At 42.5% G+C, this 17,370-nt stretch overlaps 1 long non-coding RNA gene across 1 annotated transcript in view; it reads left to right on the forward strand.

The window, feature by feature from the left end:
• The window catches only part of LOC148519892 (uncharacterized), a 30,890-nt gene extending 13,809 nt beyond the window's left edge, over positions 1–17,081 (forward strand). Inside the window, exons 2-3 of the long non-coding RNA XR_015878892.1 lie at positions 10,624–10,717; positions 15,226–17,081. This is a non-coding gene — a long non-coding RNA (uncharacterized LOC148519892). The remainder of the gene's footprint in view (positions 1–10,623; positions 10,718–15,225) is intronic.
• The last annotated feature ends 289 nt before the right edge of the window (positions 17,082–17,370 follow it).

The raw sequence follows: 17,370 nt of genomic DNA on the forward strand, positions 1-17,370 counted from the left end.
TTTTTATTTTCCTACCTTATAGCAGTCTTACAAAACTTGCATTTGTAAGACTGCTATAACAGGTTATGTATCTGGACTTTTACCTGTTTGCAACCTTAAATAAATAAAACACACAGAGATAGACCATATATTACTTCCACCTCTGACTTTTTATAATAATAAACATTGGAGAGAGATCATTGTCAGTGCGCCCACACATATCACAATTTATTTAGGTTGTAATACTCTGCGCTTCTGATCGTGTTTATACCCAATACTTAAAACGGCAATACTTTTATTAGCACGATACGGCTACTAAAATCATAGCCCTTTTAAATATGGGCATAAACACAATCAGAATCGTTAATAAATAAACCCTTCAGAATTGACTCATATCGATCATTAAAAGTTCTCCTTTGATACAGAATGGATTTATGTTACAAATATACAGTCAGGTGCATAAATATTGTGACATGGACAGAATTTTCATATTTTGGCCTCTATTCACCACCACAATGACTTTGAAATGAAACAAACAAGATGTGCTTTAACTGCAGACTTTCAGATTTAATTTGAGGGTAATTACATCCAAATCAGGTGAACAGTGTAGGACTTACAACGGTTTCTATATGTGCCTCCCACTTTTTAAGGGGCCAAAAGTAATGGGACTATCAACTCAAAATCTATTTCATGGACAGGTTTGGGCTGTTCCCTCGTTATTTCATTATCAGTTAAGCAGGTAAAAGGTCTGGAGTTGATTCTAGGTGTTATTTTTGCATTTGGAATCAGTTGCTGTCGACTCTCAATATGAGATCCAAAGAGCTGTCACTATCAGTGAAGCAAGCCATCATTAGGCTGAAAAATCAAAACAAACCCATCAGAGAGATAGCAAAAACATTAGGTGTGGCCAAATCAACTGTTTGGAACATTCTTAAAAAGAAAGAACGCACCGGAGAGCTCAGCAACACCAAAAGACCAAGGGAAGACCTTGGAAAACAACTGTGGTGGATGATAGAAGAATTATTTCCCTGGTGAAGAAAAACCCCTTCACAACAGTTGGCCAAATCAAGAACACTCTCCAGGAGGTAGGTGTATATGTGTCAAAGTCACCAATCAAGAGAATACTTCACAAGAGTGAATATAGAGGGTTCACCACAAGATGTAAACCTTTGGTGCGCCACACCAGATTAGAGTTTGCCAAACAACATCTAAAATAGCCATTACAGTTCTGGAACAACATCCTATGGAAAGATGAGACAAAGATCAACTTGTACCAGAGTGATGGGAAGAGAAGAGTATGGAGAAGGAAAGGAACTGCTCATGATCCAAAACATACCACCTCATCATTGAAACATGGTGGTGGTAGTGTCATGGCATGGGCATGTATGGCTGCCAATGGAATTGGTTCCCTTGTATTTATTGATGATGTGACTGCTGACAAAAGCAGCAGAATGAATTCTGAAGTGTTTCGGGCAATATTATATGCTCCTATTCAGTCAAATGCTTCAGAACTCATTGGACGGCGTTTCACAGTGCAGATGGACAATGACCCAAAGCATACTGCGAAAGCAACCAAAGAGTTTTTTAAGGCTAAAAAGTGGAATGTTATGCAATGGCCAAGTCAATCCCCTGACCTGAATCCGATTGAGCATGCATTTCACTTGATGAAGACAAAACTGAAGGGAAAATGCCCCAAGAACAAGCAGGAACTGAAGACATTTGCAGTAGAGGCCTGGCAGAGCATCACCAGGGATGAAACCCAGGGTCTGGTGATGTATATGCGTTCCAGACTTCAGGCTGTAATTGCCTGCAAAGGATTTGCAACAAAGTATTACAAAGTGAAAGTTAGATTTTGGATTGTTTAGTTTGTCCCATTATTTTTGGCCCCCTAAAAAGTGGGAGGCACATATAGAAACCGTTGTTATCCCTACACCGTTCACCTGATTTGGATGTAATTACCCTCAAATTAAATCTGAAAGTCTGCAGTTAAAGCACATCTTGTTTGTTTCATTTCAAAGCCATTGTGGTGGTGAATAGAGGCCAAAATATGAAAATTCTGTCAATGTCCCAATATTTATGCACCTGACTGTATAAAGGGGTAGTGAACCGCATATCTTATGTGTGGTGTAGTAAGAGATTGAAATTGTATAAGGGAATTGGGAGGGGGATGTGTGGCTCATTACTGTAGAGTACCTGTTCCTACCTGAGTCACAAGAATTGTATAAAGAAAACGTACGAGTGCTCACCCTGTGATATGAGTGTATGGAATTAAGGGGTCTATTTATCAAGCTGTGAAAAGTGTCGAGAACTGGACCAGTGAAGAAGTTTCCCATAGCAACCAATCAGCTCCTACCTATTATTTTATAGACTGTACTAGATAAATGCTACTTCAAAGCTGATTGGTTTCTATGGGCAACTTCTCCACTGGTTCACTTCTCCACATTTTTCACTGCTTGATAAATAGACCCCTTAGTGTGTTAGAAGGGAGTATGGGCCTGATTCAGCAAGGATAGCTATTCTGCTAGAACGCACGCACCGCAGTTGCTATTATTAACGGTGAAATGCAAATGTTTGCAATCGCTTTGCGATCACAGCTTACCATAAGGACACCCACTTCCCCTTACACACACCCGTATACTTGGGCAACATAGCAAAATAATCGGTAACATTGAGTAACATCGCTCCCATATGCGCAGTTAAGGCAGGTCAGACCTCACTCAGGAATTACTAACTTCAGGTCATGCTATGAGGCCTCAGGCTGCGTATTGTATTGCAGTAGATAATTTATGCATGCCCCTGCAACGCCGTCCCAATGCACTGGTACGCCTGCTCGCCCGACCATCCCCCCATCACCACCCACAAATGACACTTCCTGTCAATCACTGTGCTCGGGGTCTGCGTAGACTCTGCAAATGCATTTCCCATCGTAATTGCTAGTTTGCGCACGCACACTGCGATGCATACGCATGCGAAATGTGAATTAACCGATTGCGTGCACCTTTGCAACTGTGATCCTTGCTGAATCAGGCCCCATATGTGTGTCTGTGTGGTGTCCAAGTGGTGGAGAGAGACATGGTGGTGGTGATATAAATAGTTGTGTGTATTTTCTGTATAAATGATGAGTGGTGTGGAATAATGAGAGGATACCGGCGTGTAGGGACCAATCCGTTTATTAAGTCAAGTATTTTATCATAGTGCTTCTCTGTGGATAGTGGAGGGGTCTGTTCTTTTTGGGAACACCCTTTCCAGTATAGTGGTATCTATACTCCCGCTGTGTAGTTAAGTGATATACCCTTTTGGGGTGAGGTGATTTTTTTAGGGAGCATCTTTACCATGCGGTTCTGGACCAGCATGTCTCCTGTGCTGACTTTTGTTCAAGTATGAGCACTTAGGAGTGTTTGTACTGGTTACAGTACAATTCAGGATCAGTGGTGGCTTTCCGCACTGATAGGGAAAAAAGAGGAATTGACCTACAGGTAGGTGGGCAGTTGGTTTATTGAACTATTTGCTCTGTTCCATGAGAGATCTCAACTCTCAGATCTGCAGTGTAACTCTTCCCATATGGAACATTCTCACTAACGCTTGTGGGCATAGAGAGGATATAATGGAGAGGTGACCCCACAGGCCAATGGGGTCTGGCTCAACTAGTAGCTGAGTGTGCTACCAGTGGTATCTGTTGAATTCTCGTATAGAGGTGGAAGCAGTCTGTGCTGGGTGCTGTCACTTACTATGGAAGTGGCAGCCTGGTTTGGTCTGCACTGGTGTGTCAATGGGCCGTGTTTCTCTGACCATCAGGCCCAGAATAATTGGAATTGTGTGTCGTTGGCCAATATTAGTAAGTAGGGGCCTTTCCAAGCTTTAAAACCAGGGGCTGTCCTTCTATGTTTTACAGCATCTTACTAGTTTATTTTATTAGCATTTGATGCATTATTGGTGACTGCGTCCTCTTCATCAATAAAATTGTTAATTTTCTGCAACCTTTGTATACCTCATATTTATCCAGTCTGGTTATTGTGGTTATAGGGAAATTGTATCCTTCTTTCTCTTTATTTCTTAAGAGATCACAATTGTCACTATTAAACTTCTCAGAATCGGATTCAGGGCCCAATTCAGACCTGGTCGCAAGCGCTGAGTGCTCGCAACCGGGTCGATGGTGGCCCAGAGCGCATGCGCACGACGGAGCCGGCTCCATCGTGCGCATGCGCAAGACCTGGACAGCAACGGGCAATCCGTCGCTCCGGGTCTCGTACCAAAGGGGGCGTGCTGTCAATGTTGAGTGACAGCACGCCCCCTTTGGTGGGCGGGCCGGGGGAAAGGCTGCCCAAACAGAGGCTTTCCCATGTGACCGCCTCCATTTCGGGGCGGCCCCACTGACATCACAATGTCAGTGGGAGAGATTTAGGCTCTGTTTGAGCCGAAAGCTCTCTGGGGCTTGCGGCCACGAGACCCTACTACAAGGGACCATCGCGACCATCTTCCTGGCCGATCGCTATAGCTGTGGGTGGTCACCCACAGCTATGCGAGCGGCCAGGAGGCTGTTCTAGAAAAAAAAAGAACGGCCCTGATTCAGAGTGAGCGCTCTGTCAGAGCGTCCGGCTCTGAATCAGGGCCTCAGTGAGCAGTAGCCCCATCCAGCTGCTAGTGTGCATGTGGCCTGTGCACAGCCTAGCCTTCTGGGCTGGTGCAGCTTCACTGCTAGTGTTGGCAGGGAAATTACTTAAAACTTTCACTTTTCGTCTTGCTGCCTATACCATATGCTGTTGCTAGGTGGCAATCCTATTCCCTAGTACAAATAAAGTTTTGACATCATAGATTACTGCATACTACAGTTTCTATCTTTGTTATCTTAAGTGTAGAATTGGTTAGTCTTGCTCAACATGTGAAGCACTAGAAAGAGAGCCTTACTAAAACAAAGGGGGGACATTTCCAAACTATACTCCCTATGCAGTGGAGGATTAAGATGATCTCAGGCCTTGGATATATGTGTGTATGTACCCACCTAAGATGCGAGTGTTCACTATAAATGTAATATATAGGTATGTGATGCATCCCATAATGTGCATTTCACATAAAGTTGAGACTCTTGAGGTCTGCTGTACAGGCCTCTCTCTTGGTCTTGGGCCACATTATACCACCATATTCACTTTTCATACAGTATATGTCACCTTCCCCTGGTCACATATGCCTCCACAGTATCCTACTTATTGTCACATATGACTTCACACTCCTTCCCATGGTCACGTACCATGTGAATATTATAAGGAAGGCTTGGGGCATAAGTGATAAGGGGATAACAGTTTCAGAAGATAACATCAACAATATTATTTATATGTGTAGTGCCACAAATTCCACAGTGCTGGACCATCAGCATACAAATACATGAGTAAAAATTTTGCATGAAAGGAAGACTAGGTAAAATGAAAGTATGAATCGCACAGTTACAACGACATGTAGTACAAAACATGTATGGATTATACGTATACAATACATATAAGTTGTGTATTACAAAATAACACTCAGTTAAAAGAAATTGCAGCATAACGCATAACCAGTACAAATGGGCTAGACAAAGAGGGGGCAGACATGAGATTTAAGGTAGTGAGAGCCCTGCTTGTAAGAGCTTAGAATATATGCCAAGAAGAGGGCATATGTATAGTATATACTCTCCATTCGAAATGGACTGGGAGTAGGAATCAGTATTCTTTGTTTGCACGCATGCAGAGCGCTAGGAGGCGAAACTGCTCGGCCAGGCCTTCAGGCAGCCGGACTGGCCCATCTGGATATCTGCCCTACTGGTCTTGGCCATAGTCACATATGCTGCCCCCACCATTCAAACTTTGTCATGTGTGTGCCCCAAGCCCCAGCATTTATCACGCACACCACACAGGTTCCTTCCTTCTATGGTGTACAGTAAAATAGTACTAGTCTTCTTCAGATCATCTCTTTTAGCTCCTGCTTCATCTGGAAAAGAAAATTTGTACAGAGTGCTTGTGACTCCTCTAATGATATTACCATTGCTCTGAACTGAACACCCTAATAATTGAGTAATAGTATGAGCACTTATGTTGGATTTATTTTGGTCATTTTTACTAGTATAGCTGCCAGAATTGAAGAGTTTGCAGACTGTTCTGTTCTGCTACCTGTTCTTGCAGCAATGACTACCTGGTGCTGCAGTAGTATCACTGGGGTAAATTTACTAAAGGATTATTTTGGCTTTTTGTTCATTTTGGCATCAGTTTTGCAAATCAAGTTTTTTTTTTGGGCATAGGAGCTCTATTGTTCTTTAAAGATTTTTTCTATTGTGACTGTTAAACATAGGATCCTATAAAGACCATCATTTATGAACAGATATCCAGTTCCTTACTACATTTACAATAATTTTGTGTATGGACACCTACTGCAGAAGGAGAGTCCAACACTAAAGATAATTAATCTATCTATATATGTGGTCAATAGTTTCTGTATGGATAGACATTATCGATAGCCTATCTTGCTCTATTTTATTATATACTATTTATTGTATTGTACTTTATTGTGAATTTTCTAATAAGTGTGATACCTCTATGAAATAATTTATATCTTTATTGAGCGCTTTTTGTACATCAGTTTACTTATATATTGAATTTAATTAAGATCATTTATATTTATTCATCTGATTTAGATGTTTGTATTTTTCTATCAGGAGGAATCAGAATAGACCCCCTCCTTAGGAGCTGCTTAGATTGAAGAGAGATTTAATGACTTAAATAATTGTTGATTGTTTATCTATATATGGTTTGCGCCTGAATTAGTATATATTTTTGAATACATTTTTAATTTACCAACCATCAATTTTAATAAACCGTACGTAGGTTGCACCAAATTTTTTTACAAACGGACAGCTGACAGAAGATAAGCATGTAAGAGACAAACTGTAATGTGACTCTGATGTCTATGGTTTTTGTACTTGAAGTTGTTAATGGGTAAATTACATTAATTCAGTATTTTGTATATAGAGTCTTTAATGTAAAGTTTTCATTTCTGAGTTCATTATCTTTTGCTTTCTTCTGAAAACAATTTAAGAAAGCATGATTGTAATTTTCTTTCAAGATCAAATCAATATTACTGTGACCTGTTGTCGTGGGGCCCATAGGCCGGTGCCTACTCTGCCTATATGGTAATCCGGCACTGGTGTGTCATATCCTTGGGTGGTGTAAAACAAGCTACATTCTATAGAAAAGAATGTTAAATGACCACAGACATGTGACTAACTACAGTTTTATGGATTATGGGTGGTCTGTGCATGCATCTGAGTCGCACTGCCTTTCCTTACCATCAGCGGTCGCAGCAAGGATTTGGTCACAGTGTGAAGGAGGAAACGAGGGAGTGGTAGCCCAAACACAGGCGTGTCACTACTGTTTTTGGGGCAGGTCACAGACTGCGATCGCAATCCCATTTGCAGATAATATGGCTTCAACGTCTCAGTTCTGGAATCCATTCATAGGAACCACGAATGGACTTTCAATAATCAACTGATCCGATGCTTCTTCTTTGTATACAATCCCCTGGATTTTCGAAGCCATAGGTTGGCGTCTCAAAACGAATCCTGGTGGCTGCAACATTTGCATATTTTCACACAGCTTGTACATACAAATTCCCAGCTGCGGCGGTGGCATTAGCATCCATCTCTGATTCAGGCCCTAAATCGGTAAAGCTTGGAGGTCTGATGTAGAGGAGGAGGAAGTCCTGTATGAGCAGTGAATGTTGTCTGCTTGAGAATGAGCAGTGAATGCTGTTTGAACAAGCAGTGATGAGTATGTCAGGCAGTTCTAACATAGATCCACCTCCATAGATGACATATTAATCAGGTCGCAGACAGAGCAGGTTACCAGTGAAAGACATTACATACGAGACTTATGTGTTGTGTAGGTGCATTATCATTCAAGTATTTGGCCTATACTCTATAACAACTGCATTTCAATTTTCATAATCAGCCTCTTCAACACTAAATGCAATGGTGGCTAAACAGAATATTCTCTTGGAAATGTTTAATGTATTGAAACACTCCTTCCTACAAGAGCAACAAAAGCAGCCGGAGAAATAATACACTTAGAGAATTTCAAATTCAGTTAAATTTATTTTTTTACATCAAAATATTGCATGTTATACATGGTTTATCAACTGAACAGAGTGATAAGTATGATCTGACATTTGTCTAACAAAGAATAATCTGCTTTAGATGGGCTACTTTAAGGTAAGCTGCTTTAATTATTGCCGGAAATATGCCTATTTTAAACCGAAAAATCCTTTGCCGGCTGCCAGAATTATTACTTAGCTCAGACAGTTACATTCCAAGAAGAGTAGATTTTGTATTAAAATTTAGACCAGCTTTGTGAAAAGTGCTCTCAAAGCACTTTAGGCTGTAACTCCAATCCTAGTTACACAACTCAAGAAAATATTCTAAGCAATTACGTTTGCAAACCTTTCTCCAAGTTAATATGAGAAAACACCTTTTGCTTCTAGAGAAAAACATACTTGCAAAACTTTGACTATGGTAATAATTCAGTGGCTCTTGCTGACTTTATTCTTATATTTTGACTTTATACTCAACTTTATATGACTAATAGAAAATTATAAATAGCGCCATTAGGTGACCTATGACCCCAGCTTCAGGCCTGGATTGCCAGCCAACCAGACAGCATCGGGGTACTGGGTCACCTAGAAAATTATCTTTATAACAGGATTATCAGGGTTGGCCCTGGTCTAATGGGGGCTGACTCCACTAGTGCTATGTTTCCCAGTGGCTAGCCTCTCAGCTGGCACCAGCTGTCAAAGCATTGTACCGTGGATCAAAGATTCATTCCTCCTGTTCCCTCCATGCCCTTTTCTTCTTCTCCCCTCCATGTTCCTTCCTTCTCCTCTTTGTTTGATCTTTATCCTGTTCCTCCACTCTGTACACTAGTAGGTAGGGTTGACCAGAGTGCTCCAGGCTAGCTAAGTATCTGGAAGAGGGACAGTGGTATAATAATTTACATGGATGGTGTATTAATGTTACAGTATCTGGGGGTTGTATTCATGTTATGTATAGGATAAGTAATATTATGTAGGGACTGGTGTAGGAGGTATAACACAGACACATACATACATGAGAGCACCACTTGACATGGTGAAGGATATTCTGTGCATGCATGAGCTGTCTCAGTACTGGAATGAGATCAGTCCCAGGATTGGCTTCTGCAGAGGCAAGATCCTGTTTTTTTATTCAATTCTATCCTACCCCCCACCTACACGTCACCCAGTTACCTATGCTAGCATAAGACTGTATACTGTATATCTCTCTCATCTTTACACCTCTGCCCCATGTACCTCTGTCAGCTTTATGCAGCCTCCCCATCTGTCTTTCTCATCTCTGTCCCCCTCCCCATCTGTCTTTTTCATCTCTCTCCCCCCTCCCCTACCAATCTCTCTCACTCCCTGTCTAGCTCATTATTGTCCCCCCATCAGTCTCTCTCATCACTGCTCCCCTCGTCAGTCTCTTTCTCAACTCTGTCCCTCTCCTGTCTCTCTCTCATCTCTGTGTAACCCTCCCCCCCTGCCCGTGTGTATATACACAAAAAAACACACACACTACCAGTAATATTTTTCCATATTTCATTGAAATTTAAGCAGTTCAAGTCCAGTGATTAAGAACTTACAGCTGTTCTGTAGCAATGAAAAAGTGCCTGGCCTAAAGTACTGCCAGTGGACTACTTAAGACCAATTACTCAAAATGTTTGGTTTGTCACGCAGTGTTTTTGTTCGCCATCCAGTAGTATAAAGGATATTTACTATGTTGTTGCTTGTAAAAGCCGCTACTTCCGTTGAAGCCCAAAATTTAAAAGGACAATGCTTTTAATAGAAACACACTCCATGTTTTGATACTAATTTACTTATATCAATTGTCAAACATGGAGGATGGAGCTTGATGCCTGGGGCTCTTTAGTGACTTTCACAAAGTGACTGGCACACAGAGTGACCAGCACGCTTTACTAAAAGGGCTACCACAGTATTTTGTAGCACTATTCAATACCATCTGGTTTATGCCCAGTTGGTCAGAGGTTGATTCTACAGCAAGATAATGAACCAAAACATACCCCCAGGCTGTCAGTGCAATCTTCAAGCAAAAGAACAAGACGGTGGGCTTCAAATCATGGAATGGACAGCACATTCCCCAGATTTAAACCCCATGACGTTGGTTTGAGATGAACTGGACGGAAAGATGAAAGCAAAGCAACCTACATATTTTTGGGAAGAACATCACAAACAATATTTGATTCCCATTGTAGAAAGAATGCCACAAATATGTTCTGCAGTTATATCTGCAAAAAGTGACTACTTTGATGAGTCAAAAATGTAATTAAATTGTGTTGAAAAAGTGACTGTATATGAACCTGTCACATAAATATTGCCAAAAGCTACTCATGTTCAATACATACCATAAAAAGTTGAACATGGGGTGTGGCTTGGTAGTCATTCGAAATAGACACAGTGGAGTAGAGCTCTGTACTATGGTTACATATAGATATTTGCGATTGATACAGGATCTTCATGTATGTATTTGATACAGAAATTAATTGTTATCGATCCTCCCTGATATCTATATTATTTTCCCACATGTGCTGTTAGGTGGACCGGGAAAATCGGGCATGCGAAGTTGAAAAAGAGTAAAAGATGGCATATTCATAGTGGAGTGGAAGATGCCGAGAACTTCTTGGAAAAGGTAAGTATATTGCTACTTCCACATTTTGTCAATTTAGAATCAATATCAAATTCGAGATGTGTTGTACACTTTTAAAAAAGATTGGTGATCAACGCCCATCCCTACTCTATACTCAATAAGTTGTCCACGACTTTTCACATGAGTATGCCCCGCTCAGAGGAGCTTACTTTTACCTGTTATACTTGTTGGAGCCTGAGAGGCTATATTGGTGATCCTCCTGGCTCCATGCAGATAGCCTTGGTGTTCAGTTCTGCTGCCTACTTTTCTGCCACCCACTGACCACCACAATTACTTTTTCCTTGCTCTTGTGCTCCTCCCCGCCAACAAATCTACTGAGGCTGTACTGTACTCACTGTATGCAATTGAGTTCACAATCTGACTTGATCAGCTGCAACCTTGGCTTTCTGATTAGTGGGTTCCACTGCTTTCTTCACAGCTACTACAATGTTCACCTGGCTGCTGTTCCTGGTGAGTACTGATCTACCTCTCTTCATGGCCAAGCCTCTACTGACCCAAGGGTCTATGACTGCTAGATGGGAACTGATAAGGCCCTTGTACATCTACCTTTTACCAAATCTGCCGCCCCTTCCCAGGCTGTTCTGGGGTCTTCTATTAGGAATACCCCATTCTACAAATATACTGCATGAACCTTTGTGTTTTCTTGTTAATCTTCTTGCAGAACCAACCTTCCACTAGCTTTTCCACAGTGTATTCTTTCCTGGAGCTTCCTGACTTGCCAGTCAACATTCAGGCATGGAGATTTTCCTCAACACTTGAGGGATCTGCAACTTTCTGGTTTTCTGTGACTTTTTCTGGACATTGAACCTGTGGAATGCATCCACCCACCACTGTTGATATCATGTCTGCGCTCTCTTGAGGGTAGAAATCCCTGCTCTAGTTCCTCTAGTTGTGCTGACTGCTGCCTTTCAACTATTAAATCTACCTGCCACCCAGTGTCCTGTAATGTTGCAACAGGCAAACAGAGTCTGAGCCACTCCACATAGAAATCATGCTGCTGTAAACCAATTTGGAATCTACCTGCCAAAGGGTGGCCTACAATTCTGTTATAGCTACAAGGAGAATGATCTCCTCCATCCAGCCACCATAATTGGCCAGTGAAAGGCCTACAGAAATTATTTGCAGTTTCCACTATTTAACTCAAAAAGAGGACATCTTTATTATTATTAATATTAATATTATTATTTATTTACATGGTACCACAAGTGATCCGCAGTACCTTACAAAGTAGATAAACAAATAGGCTGGCCAGTGACTTACAGTACAATACAATATGAGGACAAAGATAATATACATTGCTACATTAGCGACCATAACACCCAGATAAGCAGCACAGCATAAGCAACCAAGTGTTAGTTGCCCTAGTGGGGAGTAAGAAATGATGAAAGTAAAGTACGGGGAAGCACAAGAGGGTAGAGGGCCCTGCTCTAAAGAGCTTACATTCTAAAGGGGAGGAGCAGACAAACAGATGTGACACAGAAGGGGCAGACAGGGAGGAAGCATGTAGCAGCAAGTTAAGAAGAGAGCTGGAAGGCTTTGATGAAATAGTGGGTCTAGAGAGCCTGTTTGAAGTATTGTAGAGAGGTGGAGAGTCTGATGGGAAGAGAGAGAGAGTTCCAAAGGTGGGGAGCAGCATGGGCAAAAATCTTGGAGGCAGGAGTGGGAGGAAGTAATCAGTTGGCATGAGAGGAGGCGTGCATTTGATGAACAAAGAGGGTGGACAGGAGAGTGAAGGGAGTTGAGGTCAGATGTGTAAATGGGAGATGAATGGGTAAGGGCTTTGTAGGCGAGTGTGAGAACCTTGAATTGGGTTCTGAAAGGGAAGGGGAGCCAGTGGAGGGCTTGTAGGAGAGGGGAGGCAGATGTAGAGCATTTGGAGAGGAGAATGAGCCAAGAAGCAGCATTGAGGACAGACTGGAGAGGAGAGAGATGGGAGTTGGGGAGGCCAGAAAGGAGGAGTAGTCCTATCTGGAGATGACCAGAGAGTGTATGAGGGTTTTAGTGGCATCCTGGGTGAGAAAGGGTCTTGGAAATATTTTTAAGATGGAAACGACAGGACTGCGAGAGGTTCTGGATATGTGGTTTGAAGATGATAATGGAGGTAAAAAGAGTTGATAAGCTCACCTAGAGAGGACGTATAGAGGGAGAATATGAGAGGTCCAAGAACAGAACCTTGGGGAACACCTACTGTAAGAGGCTGTGAGGGGGAAGAGGAGTCATGAGAGGAGACAGAGAAAGATCAGTCAGAGATGTAGGAGGATAGCCAGGAGAGGGCAGACGAAGGGAGTGAAGGATTTGCAGCAGAAGGGGGTGGTCCACAGTGTCGAAAGCAGCAGAGAGGTCAAGGAGAATGAGCAGAGAGTAGAGGCCCTTGAATTTAGCAGCAAGGAGGTCATTGCTGACTTTTTTAAGGGAAGTTTCAGTGGAGTGGACAAAACGAAAGCCAGACTGAAAAGGGTCAAGGAGGGAGTGGGAGGAAAGAAAGGTGGTAAGGCAATTGTAAACAACATGTTCAAGGATCTTGGAGGCAAAAGGGAGGAGAGAGATGGGCCAGTAGTTGGAGAGAGTGTTAGGGTCAATGGCAGGTTTTTTAAGAATGGGGGAGACAAGGCCATGTTTGAATGCAGAAGGGACAGTGCAGATGAAAGGGAGAGATTGAGGAGGTGGGCAAGATGGGAACAGGCACATGGAAAGAGGTATCAGAGGAGACGTGAAGGGATAGGGTCAATGGGGGAGGTGTAACGGTGGGAGGAACGGAAGAGGGGCCATAACTTCCTCTCCAGATACAGGGGAGAAGGAAGTTAGAGTTGGTAAAATGATTGGGGGTGTGGTGATCTGAGAAAGGAGGAGGTGGAGAGCTGGGGGACTGGAGGGATATGATGTCCTGACGTATGGAATCAATTTTAGATGTAAAGTAGGTAGCAAAGTCAAGGGCAGAAAGCGAGGAGGGGAGGTGAGGAGGGGGTGGGTAGAGGAGGGAGTTGAAGGTGATGAAGAGATTTGAGGGCTGGGAGGAGATGAGGTTCTTAAATATGACTGTTTAGAGAGGGAAAGGGCAGCACTGTAGGATGAGAGCATACATTTGAAATGGAGAAAATCTGCCTTTGAGCTTGATCTTCATGAACACTTTTCCAGGTATCTGGTGCATTAGGAATGCCAGTGTTGAGGTGTGGATCTGCAAGGGTAAGTAGTGATTGCCGGAGCAACAGAGTCCAGAGCACAAGTAATGGAGGAATTGTATAGGGAAGCGGCTTGTTCAGGGCAGGAGAGAGAGAGTATAGGGAAGAGAAGTGAGTCAAGCAGGGAAGAAAAAGAAATGGTGTCAATAGCCTCAATGTTACGCTTAGTGATGGTGGCCTTAGGAGGTAGAGGAGGGGAACAAGAGAGGGATAGGTTAAAAGGGAGGTGAGGGAACCAGGAAGCAAAGTTGTCAAGGAATTTGGAGGGAGGGCCAGGAGGATGGTAAATGACAGCTACTTGCAGGTGTACGGGTTGGAAGAGGCATATAGCATGAACCTCAAATGTAGAGAAAGTAAGGGATGGTTCAGAGGGTAGGAGTTGGTAGGAGTAACCTGGGGATAAAAGGACCACCACCATGGCGACCCCCAGGCCGAGGGGTGTGAGAGAAGGTGAGGCCTCCAGAGGAGACAGCTGCAGGGGAAATGGTGTCAGAGGGAGAAATCCAGGTTTTAGTAATGACTAGGAGATGCAAGTTTTTGGAGATGAAAAGGTCATGGGTGGGAACAAATTTATTACAGACTGATCTGGTATTCCAGAGGGCACAGGATAGAGGGACAGTGTTTGTGGGAGAGATGTGAATGAGATTATCAGGGTTGCTGTAACAAGAAGGTGAGATTAATTTGGGTGACCGAGATAACTGTAGTGGAGAGATTGTGCGGGCACTAGTGCTGGGAAGGGAACCTGTAGGCGGTGGGCAGGGAGGGAGTTTAATGAGATATGGATGGAGGTGGGGTGGGGTGACATGGAGAGGAGGTTTGGAGGAGGGATAAGCTGTGGGGTAGTAGGAGGGGTAGAAGAGAATGAAAGTGGAGTAATGGGAGATAATTTGCACTTTGGATGGCATGGAATTATATGGCATCAAATTTAAAATTTTCGAAGATCTATCTTGATGAATACTTCAACAACGTAGATTACTGAAACCTCTGATGATGAAGCTATGCAAACATAATTTTAAATATTGTTGGGGGTTTCCAGTCACCCACAATGGAAAACTGATCTCCCTATAGGCACCTTGGTATGACTTCGTTTTCACATCCCAATTTGGCAAGACAACACTCTTGACAGAGTTTCTGTAAGACCTACTAAGATGAGAGAGATGGTCAAATGCCAATTTAAACAGTCCAAAGATTCCACCTTACTTGGGCACTACTTAAAATATTAAATGCTGTAGAATTTGTTGTTTAACCATGTCCGGCCTGTATATTCTCTCTTCTCATTTTTCCATTTGCTCTTTTTCATTTTTTTCACAGGTCCCATGTATGCTACTAACTGTACTATCTCTTGACCTGCACATCTCACTCGTTCCATGTGACACTCCTCCAGGAAAGACATTTCCTCATCTTCACTGCCTTCTGTTTTACTATCAAATTGTACATTACTCTGCTGGGAAGCTCAGTGCCAATTACTGTTCTTTCCATTGCTTTTTCCGTGAAGAAACTTAAAGTACCTTAGTTGCAAGGGAATTGGTTTATATTGTATTCATATTTTTTCCTCTTGTGTTCATCTGATTGATCTTGCTTGTATATAATATAAGAGTTAATAATGCACACAAAACTATTTTTCTACACCACACTTATTGACTCTTAGATTGTCGGAGTCATTGTCCCAGCTAACCCACACTGTACCTGCCATCTCAGTATCTGGGCACCAACCCACTGTTTTTACATTACAATGTTTTACCAGAATGTTCAGCTTTTTGCTTCTTTGTCCCTAGCACTTCTACACCTCAGTGTTTCATCAAGTCATTCTTCATTACATGTTTACCAAAGGTCTGTTCTTGGCCCATTTCCCCTCTCCAGCTCCTCGCTTAGGGATCTCATCAGAAACTTCGGTCTCTGATACCACCTCTATACTGATGATACCCAAGTTTGCCTCTCCTTCCCTGACCTCTCTCCCTCCTCTCGTGTCTCTACATGCCTTTCTGATTTCTCCTCCTGCACCAGCACTTTCACAAGCTCAACATGTCCAAATCCAAACTCATTGTATTCCCCCATCCAGGACCCCCTCTCCTTTCCTCTCTCTCTCTATCTGTTGACAACACCATCCTCACCTGTGTTCCCCAACTCCACTGCCTGGGCATAAAACTCAACTTTGCCCACTTCCTTGCTCCCCAATCTCAGTTATGCCGCTTCCACTTTTGCAATAGCTCTAGAATCAGACCTTTTTTTTGGCAAGCATGCTACCAAGTATCTCCTCTATGCACTTATAATTTCCCACCTGGAAGACTACAACTCTCCTTTCTGGCTTTCCTCTTACCCACCTCCCACCATTACAATCTATACTTAGTGCTTCTGCCCATCTCATTTACTTCTACAGATGCTCTCTGGCTGCCTCATTCCTCTTCAAACTACTTCACTGGCTTTCCATCATATAAATCCCTTAATCATGCCAATCCCCCTACATCTCCCACCTCATTTCTGTTCACACTGTCTTCTGGTCTCTCCCCAATTCCACTGACCGATGTCTCACCTTAACTTGCGTCAACACCTCAGTCCCACTTCCAAGATTTCTCTCATGCTACTTCATTGTCTGGAACTCCCTTCTGCTACCACACATTCAAATGGGCACCTCTTCATGAAAGCCTGTCAGTCCTCCTCATAACGCAGTACTCTACTCATCTGACCTGCCACCTTCTCTCTTTCCCAATTCACTATTCTGGTTATGCCTCTACCTTTACACTGTAAGCCCTCATTGGCAGGGCCCTCTTCTCCTGTTCTCTACTAATAGCACTATCCCTGCTACCACTGCGCCTCTGTTCCCCTGTCTCCGATCCCCCACCAGTGACTTTAATCCTGTGTGTCCATCCACTTGTTAGGGACAGATTCATTGAATGGTGAGTTACTTCCTGTCCTCCCTCCCAATCGGAATTTCATTATTGTTTTCACTAGCCATAATCAGTCTCTCTCTACCCTTTTCCTCACTTCCCCCATTAACTCCATCCACCATTTGGTTGTATCATGTTGTTATAATTATCCTATGTATTCATGTTCAATTGTATTGTTATCCCTTGTTCAACACTGTGGATACTTTGTGTAGCCATATAAATAAAAGTTGATAATAATCAATTTAAACAAAATCAATTTACGTTATGTTGCACACTTTCATGTAAACTCTGTTGGATAACTTCATTAAATAAAAGCAATCTAAGTATCTCCATATGGTTGGGGCTTTTCTCTGTAATCTGATATACATTCAGCATTAGGTATGTACATGTTTACATTACTTTATTAATTAGTGTGATTATACAACACCATTTATATTGTTTAAGTTATAGTATATTCAATATACAATAGATAACAAATTTGTCCACTTTACATGAATGTACTGTAAAGCTGGGTACACACTATATGATGTGTACACAATGATACGACGGGCGACATATAAAGCGGTCGGTA

This window comes from Taudactylus pleione, unplaced genomic scaffold (assembly GCF_031769625.1).
Source record: "Taudactylus pleione unplaced genomic scaffold, aTauple2 ptg000179l, whole genome shotgun sequence".
In the NCBI taxonomy this organism is placed as follows: domain Eukaryota; kingdom Metazoa; phylum Chordata; class Amphibia; order Anura; family Myobatrachidae; genus Taudactylus; species Taudactylus pleione.